Genomic DNA, 13,002 nt, shown 5'->3' on the forward strand with positions numbered 1-13,002 from the left:
GAGGCTGAGAAAATCCTCACTTTCTGGTAACAAAGTTAATCATCTATCTTAGGTGGGCTGTGTGGTAAAAATAATTTCTTAATCATGCTATTGCCCATGTTTTCAAGATTCCATGCTGCAAGCACAGAACAGCGCTCTTCAATGGAGCTAAGATTCATCTTCGGAGGTGGTCTTTGCAGAAAACCTGTGGGTCTGAAGGGACACCTTTCTCATCCTCTCCCCACCCCTTCATGGTACCTGGTGGGCCCTCCGTTTTGATATAAGATCAGTTGTGCATATCCAGCTCCATTGCACTTACTTGCCTGGATTGCGTGGATACCAAACTACCCATCATTAGTAATGATTCTGGGTCCATTGAGAAGGGACTGAAAACATACTGACTCCACTTTAACTCTTGTCCAGAGCTTTCCTCTGACTCCCTAATCCATCTTTCCTTCATAGAGAGGGGGTGATGGCAAAAACTTCTGCAGAGATGATGACAGAGAAGGATGATGCTCCCTCTTTGAGGGCAGGGGTGACACTGGCCTTGTTCAATGTTATCCTGAAGCTGAAAGCATATGGCGGGTTCTCCATAAATAAATGTGGAATAAAATCTCAACAGGCAAAGCACCGTGCAGAGTCAGTATGAACTCACTTCATACAAAGTTCTAACAGGAAGGAACACTACGATTCCAATCTTATAGAAAAGGGAACAAAGCAGAGAGAAACTTTACAGAAAGCCACATAGATAACAGTGAATGGAACCAGGCTTTGAATCCTTAGCACATAAGGTAAGGGAAACATTCTATGGGAGAAAGACTCTCAGGTAGGACATGGCGCTGTATGATCCGCCTCAAGATTTATTCCATCAATTCAGGTTAGGAATACTGTATTCTCCAGCACTGAGTTGGAAAACACCAAATCAAGTAGGCTGGATATAACAGTCTATGACCAGGAGATCTGTGGAATTAGGTGTAACATTTTGTATATGTATGAATCTTCCCAGGGTGATGATCCTTAGTATTCAGAGTTTAATTAATTAGTTTTATTTGACTCAGGCTTCTAATGGTCACCCCAAAGGGTCCAAAGGGCTCTAGATACCCTATGTATGACTATTGGAATAGAAATAATTAGATGAAAGTTTGGTGGGTGTTAGATAGGAGAACAGTCTATGGAAACAGCATAACTGGGTAAGGCACCACTATGAATTACTGCTTACTTAAAAACATTACCTCAGAATTTATTCTATTGCCAGGATTTGTCCACAGGGAGATCAAGGAGCTGCACCATCACTAACCAGGTGGTTCTGATGATGGTGACATCATAGGACCCTGGTACCATCAGCCAAATTTCTTAGTCTTCAAAATGTGAAAAGAAGCTGACAAAATCCACACTACAACAAGACCTGAAAATAAGACCTTTCTGATCATTTCTTTTTCTTCAATCTTCACCTGCAGCAGGATGCCCAGTCCTGAGGCTCTTTTCTGGTAAAAACAACCTCATGTTCAACAAGCATTTATTAAAAGCCCACTGTGTTCCAACACTGCAATAAACGCTTGATCCTATGCCATCTGAATGCCTCCAATTGAGTCCAGGCAATATATTTAAAAAAGAATAGCCACTAAATAGAAAGCACCCAGATTTGGGGAACTCACTTGGGGAAGGAATCAAAACCGAACTGTGTCGAAGGCACTGATACTTCCTTATGGGGAGAATAGCAGACTTTCTTTCTAACTTCTATGGGGCTTCTAGGTAGGAAGTAGAGAATTAATCTGGATGACCTGAGAAGTATGAAAGAGAACTGAAGGGCAAAGATTTCAGGGACATAGATTATTTATTAGTTAGTTAGTTAGTTAGTTAGGAAGGAAGGAAGGAAAGAAGATAAATTTAAAAGGAAATTTTTCCTAACTGGGTATTTTAGTCAGCTATTTTTTAAAGTTTATTTTTTAGTAATAGGTAGAGAAAATATCTTCATTTTATTTTTATGTGGTGCTGAGGATCAAACCCAGGGCCTTATGCATGGTAGGCAAGCGTTCTATCTTTGAGCCACATCCCTAGCCTTAATCAGATTTTTTTTTTTTTTGCTGCTGTGACTAAAAGACCTGACAAAAATAATTTTAGAAGAAGAAAAATTTATTTAAGGGCTCATAGTTTCAGAGGTCTCAGTCTATAGACAGCTGCTCAAGGTGAAGCAGAACATTATGGTGGGTGGTAGAAGAGTATAGAGGAGGGAAGCAGTTCACCTGATGATCAGAATGCAGAGAAAGAAAGACTCCAATATCCAGATACGATATATATATACCCCAAAGGCATGCCCCCGATGCATACCTCCTCCAGCCACACCCTACCCACTTTCTGCCGCCACCTAGTTAATCCCTAAAGGGATTAATTCACTGATTGGGTTAAAGCTCTTATAACTTAATCATTTCTTCTCTGAACTTTCTTGCATTGTCTCACATATGTACTTTTGGTGAACACCTCACTCCAAACCATAACATTGGAGTTATCCAACAATTGAACAAGACAGCTGGTAAAAAAGTTAGTCACTGGTGGGGAAATTTGACATGGATTTATAGATTGGATGCACTAACGCTTAGATTGTCAAGTACAAAAGATGAGTTTGTACAAGATTAGAGTTCCAAAAACAAACAGAAGAATTTAGTCAGTGTGTGACCCTTTGAAGCTAGCATGTGATTGTGCTGTTTACAGAGAAGAATGTGATGTTCACAAATCAACTTAATACAAATTACATGCTTACCATGTCTATTAATGTAATGACCTTGGGAACTGACTCAGAATCTTCTTTAACCTAATGAGCATGCTGAGTACAATCAATTAGGCTTGCAATTAAAATTACAATTCATCTAACACATTCCCCCACCTCACCCCTACTTCTTCATAAAGCTCAGGAGACCATTGGGTGATAAATAGAAGCCCTTCTGTTATAGCTATCTTTCTACTTTTTTAAAGCACTTCTATTATGTATAATTTATTAAACCTCAAATTTCTTCCCTATTTGTAAGTTTCAGCACAATTTAGTCAGGTTTCAACACAGAGTGTCAAGGGATAATTAGGACAGTTAGCGGTAATTTATCATTGCTCAGCTGGGTTTTGAAGCTTTCGCTGACTGCCTGTGGAAATCCGCTGGCCAGTTCTGGACAGATCACTATGAAATCTCCTTTATCTTTGTGCAAATTGCTTTGCTATTTTCCTGAAGTGAGCTGAAAGATGAGCCAATCCAGTCCTGAAAATCTAGCCACCGGTGTGCCTGTCATCAGAGTGCAGCTGAGGCCAAGGGCTGCAGATGAACTACCCTAGTGGCTAATGGGTGATATTATGCTATTGGGCAGCTTTTTTTTTTTTTTTCCAAACTGCAGTGGGTTAGAAATTTAAGTTGAGCAGCCAGGCTTCAGGTTAGATCTTCAGAGAATATGCACAGAACTCCATGAACGTGCCAAGGCGTATTTCACAGAGCAAATATTGCCTAGTAATCCACTAAAGATGAAAAGGCAGAGACAACAATTCTGTACCACTTCTTTCCTAAGAGAAGAATTTTATTAAGCCTGCACAGAAAAGGGAGGACCACCTGTTCTTCAGAGAGACTCATTTACTAGATGGTGAAAAATGAATGCTCTGGGTAATTTCATTTTCAATTGATTTATTTCTAAATGGGGGGAAATTGACACTTGGTGAAGAAAGTAAAAAGCGAGTCTCTGGGAAGAGCCAGCTAGTCTCAGGTATAACCCAATTATTTGAGCACAGAAAATAAGAACACAGAGGAAAGGGTTGAAGGTCACACAAGAAAGTTATTCCTTGCAATGAATATCTTCCTTCCCCCTCCCAGCAGACTCTCCGAAAAGCATAAACTGACCCATATTTCCAGTTTATTTCTGACACCTAAATCTAATCAAAGCTCACTTTTTAGAAATCCAATAGTTATTCTCAATTAGATTGCACAGCAAATTAAATCATAAATTTCTCTATCCCAGCCCTAGTTGTCACATTCCTAAAATACAACTTTGCTTCCTCTGGCACTTTATTTAAATCTCCAAGGCCAGGCTCCAAAGCAAGTTATGGATTTGATAATTTGCTAATGTGGCCAAGGTAATTGTTTTGAGCCATATTTATGATTTTATTGGATCTTGCAACAATCAATAATAATCCATTGATGTCCCTGACTCTGGGGTTTGCTCGCAGTCGACAAATGGGGCAGTGGATTCATTTTTAATGTACTCACTTAGCACAGCCTCCCTGGGAGAGAGAGTCCTGCATATATTAATAAGGGCCAAGAAATGAATGGCATCAGTGCACATTCTTTACCCTGAAGAATTAGCTGCAGGATAAGATTTAATGCTAAAAAGAAAGGAGAGAATAGACTAACAGGGCCCATTTCGTGCAGCACCACTATCATTAAAGTTAATGGAATTACCGTGTGGTCACGCACCAAAGGGGGCCTATTGGAAGTTAAGCTCTTCTAGGGCCATTGATTTGCAGACTTTCACTCAAAGATTCCCACTGGCATCTGATGAGTATTGCAGATATGCAGAAAGCACTTTAGAAATTGTTTACTCAAACTGCCAGTTAAGCATATTAAGGAGTGACAATAATTGAATATTTTGGAGCCGATGATCTAGTTGAGCATGTCTTCTCTTAGAAGGGACTCGACAGGAGCACCTAACTGTAAGGTCTAGAAGCAGTGCTGGGATCTAGCTTTGCTTCATGTTTGCTACTCCAGGTTAGCATCTGCTTCACCCTAAGGCAGGTTGCCCTGGAAATTGAAAGATGGCTGTCAAAGAGTTACCTGCTTTCTTGTTCAAAAGCTATACTGAATAAAGCATCCCTTTGCACAACCAGTATATTACAAGCTCTCCACAACAGCAGAACCCCTATCCCTACAGTTTCATAAACCTTCACTCCAGAGAACTTAAGGGATAATTAATAAAGTCAGTATTGTGGCAGAAAGAAAATTGGCTCAGCCCAGGGGTGGACAATGTAAAGCCCCTGGGCCAAAGTGATACTACCACCTCTTTTTATAAATAAAGTTTTATTGGAACACAGTCATGCTCATTTGTACAAATTCATTTACATAAATTCTACAGCTGTTTTTGTGCTACCAAGGCAGTTTACAAATGTGACAGAGACCATCTGGCCCTCAAAGCCTAAAATGTTTACTATCCAGCCTTTTACAAAAGAGGTTTGCCAACCCCTGGCTTGTATCAAAGAAGGCCTGCACCTGGAGCTAAAGAAGTGTTCAAATTCATTTCAACTCCTTGGTTGCTAAATCATGGAGGGTATACAGAATGCTAAAAACAACCACAGTGCCCATAAGAGACATGACACACCAACTTCTCATGTTCTAGAATAGTGGGCTTAAAAGCTTAAAAATCATGATTCTGCAACATGTACACTCAGAAAAATGAGAAATTATATCCCATCTATGTATGACATATCACAGTTCATAAATGCATTCTACTGTCATGTATAATTAAAACAAATTTAAAAAATAAAAAAAAATCAAATCAATTAAGAAGATCTGTCATAAGTACAAGAGAAATATCCTCTGCCGTCAGAATATAATTGATACACCAAACACATGTCAAAGAGAATTAAAACTAATTAACATAGTATATAAGGCCTGGTCTAACACTCCCCTGCCCCCTTTTTCAGACTCATCTCCTCTTTCCATCTCTCTACCTCAATTCCCGCTGCCTGGTCTTCATGTCCTAAAATGTGATGCTTTCATGTCCATTGCAATTCCTTCTGTCCAGAATTCTTTTTCACCTGGTTTGGCCCCTGGCATGCCTCATTATACAGGTCACCTCTTAACCATACTGCCAAACGTAACCTCAATAGTCCTATTCCCCTCCCCGTGTTACCCCACTTTGCAACACTTGGTTATAGCCCTGCTAACACCACCCCAAATGTTCAAAGTTTTATTTGCTCATTGGGAATAGGGGAGTTCAGACACTAAGCTGAAAGATGTTAGTTGACTGCTTTGCCTTTCACCATATCCTGGTAACCCAGTGGTACTGACACTTACTAGGCACTCAATAAATGCTTACTGGGAAAAGATGATGCTAATAATTCTACAACCTTCTCGCCCTTCCTTCATTAGGGTATTTATTCCAAAGACTATCTGCCGCAGTCTGGCTGGGCACAAAATCATGAGCCACTCATAGCCTTGTAGATTCAAACAGCAACTCTATTCCCGAACTCTCACCAGCACTCTACACGCACGTTCTGGAGAAATCCACACTTCCACTGGGCTCTGCATCCCAAAATACTCTCTGAATCCCACGAGAACTCAATGGGAAGTCAGGGAGCAGGTGGGCGCCTGAGGCAGCAGAATATGCCCTATTCCCAGCAGGGTCCACCTTAAACCTGGAACCACCCTGAACCCAAGGAGAGGGATACTCCCTATTCCCAGCAGGATATACCCTAAACCTGGACCCACCCTAATCCAGCAGGATCCTCCCTAAACCCAGATCCACCCTGATCCTTGAGCAGGGTCACCTTACTCAAACATTCATGCAATGTCACTGCAAATGACCTGGGTCCAAGGCAAGCCCACTTCCACAATGGAGAGTCCTCCCTCTAAGCAACATGGGGTAGGCTGACAAGGAAATTGCCATGCGTCATTCTTACTTAGCTATGGCTCTCAGCAACTATCCATACAGAAAGGGACCATGTCTTGTTTTTTCCTGATCTCCCAAGGACTGGAACATTACCTGTCACATAGTCATTAGAAGAATAAATTAAATAATTAATGCTATGTAAGAAAAGATGAAGAGCAGGATGCTCATTTTCTGGGAAGGCAGTACCTCTTGTAGTGAGAATATTCTTAATATCAGGCACCAGTGACACTTAATTCAGAATTGGAAGCAGCTACATCACAGTGCTCTGGGCTCCCCAACACAAAGATGGATAAACTTAAATACCATGGGGGGTGATAAGTAGAGCAGAAGAAAATACTAAATGACTTCCAAGGTCACTTGGCTCTCTGGAATTCTCTGAGTTATCCTCTCTGAGTCTCTTTCTCAAGAGTGGAATTCATCTATGGTCATCTGATGGCAGAGCTGAGCTTGGAATCATTTATTCCTTCCATGGCTGAACAGTTTCATCAAAATTATACTGCTAGAACCTGATTACATCTGGGAACTTGTACCATTTACAACCAACAGATGATTTGAAACACAAATAAAAGCCCCTGTTGAGTTGTTTCTCAGTGCACTAGGATAGAAGGCATGATTAGAAAATATTTTTTTCAGGGAACAGGTACTTATATATAGACTTCAAAGGGAGAGATTTGAATGTGAACATTAGGATGAATGGATTTCACCACAAAGCAAAGAATACTTGGTGTGTTCACTTTATTCACTCAATGTAGCTTATGCTTCTCAACCATTTTTAGCAAGGTCAACAACTTAGACTAGTCCATGTTTATTTCTCATGTAACATCAGGAACAAGAAAAGCTTATTTAAAAGAATAAACTGGGGTGGGGGGGTGAGTGTTTATCAGAACTCAATACTACTGTTTTTATGTTGAAAGAACCAGGGTTTCAAATCACTTTTTTTTTTGTACCTTTCTACTGAGGTTTGGGATCTAAGTGATTCAGAAGCTTTTTAGAAATGCTCCTATTCTATATTTCCCTGGTCCTGGTGGGCAAGAGTCTCCTCCAGAGAAGAGATCTTCCCTCAAACGACAAGTATGGAATTCATTTCTCTTGACATGTGAAGTTAAAATTTCAAAATTATGCTTTCCCCACACTAATATAATTCACAAAATAGGGGGAAGAATTTCTCACTGTGTTTGGCCTGAAGGCCTTTATGGATTCTCACCAACCCAATATTTTTCACTCAGATGTCATTAGGAAGGTCATTATTCTAATTCTTCCATGACCGTGGCTCTGCAGGTTGCCATGTCTATTATTCATTAAGCTGGTTTCCACCTGACCCAGGCTCAGCCATCAAATCCTTACTTTTCCAGCTGCATTTTGGGTCCTGAGAATTACCTTATTAATGACTTTGGCATAAAGGGCAAAGAGGAGCCTCTGAAAGGGACTGAATAATTCAGGACGAATATAGGAGTAAGAATCAAGCCCAGGTCACCTAGACCAAGAATCAAAATATATTTATGTACATAAATAAAACAGTAGTTCATAAATCTGGGTAACCATCAACTGTGAGCTTCTCAAATATCTATTTTGTGATCCCCATCAGAGATTTAGATACAAGAAGCATGTGAACTAGTTATATGCTAAAGATAATAAAGGAAGAAGATGAATGAATTTTAGCAGTCATTTCTTCTTCTTTTTTTTTTTTTTTGCTGTGCCAGGGATCAAAGTAATAGTCAATTCTTAATGGAATATTCTTCAGCTGGGACACTTGTGAAATACAGCTACACATTTGTTTCTTTTAAATATACTTAAAATATAAATGATATTTAAAATAGGAATAACATAATCAGCAAGTGGATACATATTTTCCAACTTTAAAATACAGATTTGAAGTCCTCTGGGATTACTTTATACCCCATAATGTTCTCTATGCTCTATTACTTCACCCAGAGGCAATCTCTTAGTTGTGTCCACCTCTCCAAAAAATACATAGATCTACATGTTTTAAAGCTTATAGATAGCTTAAAGTAACCTGCTAATATTTTATCATCTCTAGTTGTTAATAAGTCCTAAAGCAAAAGAGTATAACATCTGCATCTGTTTCATCGGAAGCGCCCAATGTCAATCACAACACACATTACTTTATGGGCTCTCATTCCCCATTATGTATTTCAGGGCGTGGTATGGTCTACAAGAAAGGTGTCCTCTACTGCTATGAAACTGTTCATGTCATGGGACTCAATGGGCTCAGTTTATATGATATCACAGGTTTACAACTCTGCAGTTTAGAATGAATTACAGAACACTTTGCGCTGCACAGAATATTTGATTTCATTGTGATTATATAGACATTGCAAGCCCTAGGTGCAAAAGACAGTCTATGGAAACCTACAAACCACTGACAGTGATAAAGCATCTGCCAAAACTGCTGCATTTTCACATTACAAATCTCCAACAATCCAATATCCATTTTGCTTCATGTTAGTACCTCCAATTACTGAGGGGACTTTCTTTTGTAGCCCCAACTAAAAATCTAAAATGTAAAATTCTCTTATAAACTGACATACAGCCAAAAAGCAGCATTTAGGTTAATTAACCTTCATCTGGGTAATAAAGTTAAACAAGAAGACTTCTCCGGATATTAGTAGATGGAAGCTGACATTATTCTAAGTAGAGCAAAATAAGATAGATTCATCTGTATTGAGGTTGACAAAATATTTACAAAACCTCTCCTAGAGCATCTCCTTCTATGCTGAGCTGATGCACTATATTTTTCGGAACAGGCTGGTCAAATCATGTGAGGAAGACTTGGAATTGAAACCCAGCTCTCAATTTTGCTTTTGTGTATATGACTACTTGTGTAAACCCTAGTTTTTTCAATTGTAAAATGTTAATGCCTACCTGTGAGGGTGATTGTGAGAATTAAAATTATAGAATTAATAGCAAACAAATCTTTAGACTTTGCTGCGTGCCATAGTTTTAAAAAGCCTGTTTGTGCATTCATCCATTTGGTCCTTATAACACTCCGAGGAGGTTGGCTACCATTAAGACACTAACTAATTTTTATAAATGTGCAAGTGAATGCTGGGACTCAGAAAGGTAGACATGCACAGGAAACACAGACCGGCTAGTGAGAGATCTGGGTTTGAAACCAGGCAGGCTAGCTCTGAAGTCCTCCATATGTTTTCCCCACAACTCCACTCCAGGACCCCCTGACTCATCTACCTTTGCTACCTGTGAGTTGGAGAAAACAAAAGACAAAAATTACAACATGGGACTACCAAGGGGCTTTGTTAATTCTTCTCTGAATGCTTTGACCCAACTGGCATTGGGAAGATCAAAGAGAACTAATTATAAATGAAAAAAATAGTGTTTTAATACCTACCACTTAGGAGAGGGCTTGAAGTTATAGGAGGATAGAATTTCCTAAAGGAGATGAACAGGCTCCTGGCCACTTCTCCTGCCTGCAGAGCTAGAGCCCAAGGATTTTGCTCCCAAATTATCAGGAGGAGAAAGAAGACACAGGTGTTTACATATCGGAGGACTTGAAGTCTCTGCACTCTTCAAAATCACCCACTTCCACATGTATAGCCAAACCTATTCCCTGAGCATCACTATTGTTTTTGGTTTACCAACCTCAGTCAAATTGGATTTATTCTGGGAACAGATGCAAATTATAAGGCAATTCCACAAGATAAAAGCTGCTGCATCCTGAAGATACTAATTCTTCTGGCAGTAAATACATGCATTAGGTATAAACAGACGCAAGGCGCTCCGTTCATCATGACTTTAATCAAAGGATAAAAGTCCTTTGGCAAATTGCAGCTCTCTTGAAATTTATTTCTAGATGAAAATAATAAATAAAAGTGAAAATCCTTTTCATTGTCAACATATGGTCTACTCCTTTCTGTGCACACCAAATCTTTCTTAGGAAATCAGCTTGAGTTGAGAGCAGCAGGTATGGGAAGATTCTTCCATATCTGCTTCTTATCATCCTGTTGCACAGGGCTACAGCGTGTGTCAGAAACAAGATGGTTATCTGTTAAAATACAAAGTTCTGGGACCCACATCAAATCTACTGAATCAGCATGTGGAATGAGCAGGAGTTTTCTGTACTAAGAAAACCACCTTCAGGTCAGATGTGATAGTGCACTCCCCAGCAGCTCGGGAGGGAGGCTGAGACAGGAGGATTCCAAGTTCAAAGTCAGCTGCAGCAACTTAGTGATAAGTCCTAAGCAACTCAGTGAGACCCTGTCTCTAAATAAAATATATTAAAAGGGCTGGGGATGTAGCTCAGTGGTTTAGTGCCCTGGTACAAAAACAAAAACAAAAAACCCTTCCTCAGGTAACCATGAGGGACACAAAAGACACATGCCTGTAACAACTCTTTAGAACCCAGGAATGTGGCAGAGGCTAAATATATCGTGATGGAGAGGGTTGATGATAGTTTTCTCTTAATTAAGAAGGCAGTTGTCTAAATTTTCAATTGGTCATTTTTTAAATGAGATCAAACAAGATTTTTGAGGAGCCCAAGTCATATGATAAGAGGAAAATTTCCCCAAGAATTTAAGCTAGTAGGCAGTAATTAATAGTGAGAATATTCACTGTACATTAATTAAGCAAACTCAGCAGCCTGCAAACATTCTCAGTGCCAGATACACGGCCCACCCCACCCTATTTTACAGATAAGAACATTGATGTTAAGATCCATATTAAGAAACATACACAGGGTCCCTGGGGTAGTGTGTGGCAGGGATTAGAACTGGGATTAGAACTGGGTGGTCTGGGTATGGGTTCCATGCCTGTGCCTGTTCTAGTCAATCTCCTCTACCTATGCTGTTCTATACTGGTCAGTTGCTCCTCATTGTCACTCAATATAAGAGGTAGACATTTTCCACTTGAAAAAGGAGGAAATGGATGCTCAGGGAAGGTAGAAGGCTGGCCTGAAGTTTCATAGCTAGTAAGCCACAGAGCTAATATTCCTTCAGTGACCAATATCCAAGTGTATTAATTACCTGACTTCACAAAGAGGTAAAATATCCTCTATGTTCATGATACTAAAGATGGCTAAATCTCCATGTTATGTAGAAAATCTAGTATAGGACCATAAAAACTCCTCAGTGAACAGAAGCTTTAAAAAAAATCAACTACACTTTTTTAAAAGAATTCCTTTTCTTGTTCTTCTAGAGCAATCTGAAAAGTAATTGCTAATATTTCAACAATTATTAAGAGACACTTCTCAATGCATTGATACTATAAAATTAAATCTCTAAGCAGAGCTTTCAAGCACCATAAACAGAAGATGGTAAGCAAGCATGTTCTATAAATAGTTCTTATGAGATTCCAGATTACCTTCCCAGTATAAATCTCTCTTTAATATACCTAAAACATCCTCCCACTCAGAGAGGTGCATAGTAATTGCCCTAAAAGATAGCTCACGTTAAACTTATTACATAGCATCCCTTTCAAAGGAATGAATGTTGCCTTACTGGTTTGGTTAGTTGGAATTAAATTTTGGATTGTGATGTGAGAACTTGTTCAGTGGAAATTTTGGACTTTGTCAGTGATACCTGGAATATGGGAGATATTTGATAGAAACTTGATAAAATCCAGACCCCTAACTGCACACTAGAAAACACACGTCATCTGCTACTTCATGTTACACAAATTAGAGAGAGGAGCAAAGATTGCTTCTGTCAAGCAAAGTCCTATTATCTTCCTCAAACAAATGAGCCATGGAGAACATAAGGGAGAGAAAGAAGTATCTTTTCCTTCACCATCACTAGGCTCATGGTTAAGATCCATGTAACAAAATATAGTTTAACAAGAGACCAGCAAAACTAATTTAGTAAACATTTTAGGTGATGTGGGAGGTTTCAGAAAAGAAGACCCAATGAAACAGGGGGAAACTATTATTAGAGAATCAGGAAGACATATGATTGGAGGATAAAAAGGGTCTGACCTATGGTAATACAGTGTGTGTGGGGGGGTGCACTTAGCAGAGTATGTGTGCTGAGGTGGTTCTTATCCTTCATGTATGAGGCAGGAAACTTCTGAAATGAGGGTCATGTGACCTACCTTTAAGGAAGGTAGGTCAGATCATTCTTTTACAATCCATTCTAGTCCAGGAGGGACAAGGCCAGAAAATGATCTTCCTGCTTGTCTGGTTTTCTCTATTTCCTTCTCCTTAAAATACTCAAGATATGAAGTGTCCTATTTGGGGTAGCAAGTTCTGAACCCCATCAAAAACAAGCACAGAATCCAGGTCCTTGGAGGAGACTTGCCTTCTTGGGGGGACAAAACACACAGCAGAAATAAAGGAACATAAGCCCAAGTAAAAGACAGAATTCAAATAAAATAATTGGAACAGGAGGTTTTAGAGGGCTACTCTGGGTAGGGGTCAGGG

General features: G+C 39.5%; 1 protein-coding gene across 18 annotated transcripts in view; it reads right to left on the reverse strand.

Moving 5' to 3' along the window:
• Positions 1 to 13,002, reverse strand: part of Fhit (fragile histidine triad diadenosine triphosphatase) — a 1,362,797-nt gene that overhangs the window by 222,309 nt on the left and 1,127,486 nt on the right. The window lies entirely within an intron of this gene.

This window comes from Ictidomys tridecemlineatus, chromosome 2, assembly GCF_052094955.1.
Source record: "Ictidomys tridecemlineatus isolate mIctTri1 chromosome 2, mIctTri1.hap1, whole genome shotgun sequence".
In the NCBI taxonomy this organism is placed as follows: domain Eukaryota; kingdom Metazoa; phylum Chordata; class Mammalia; order Rodentia; family Sciuridae; genus Ictidomys; species Ictidomys tridecemlineatus.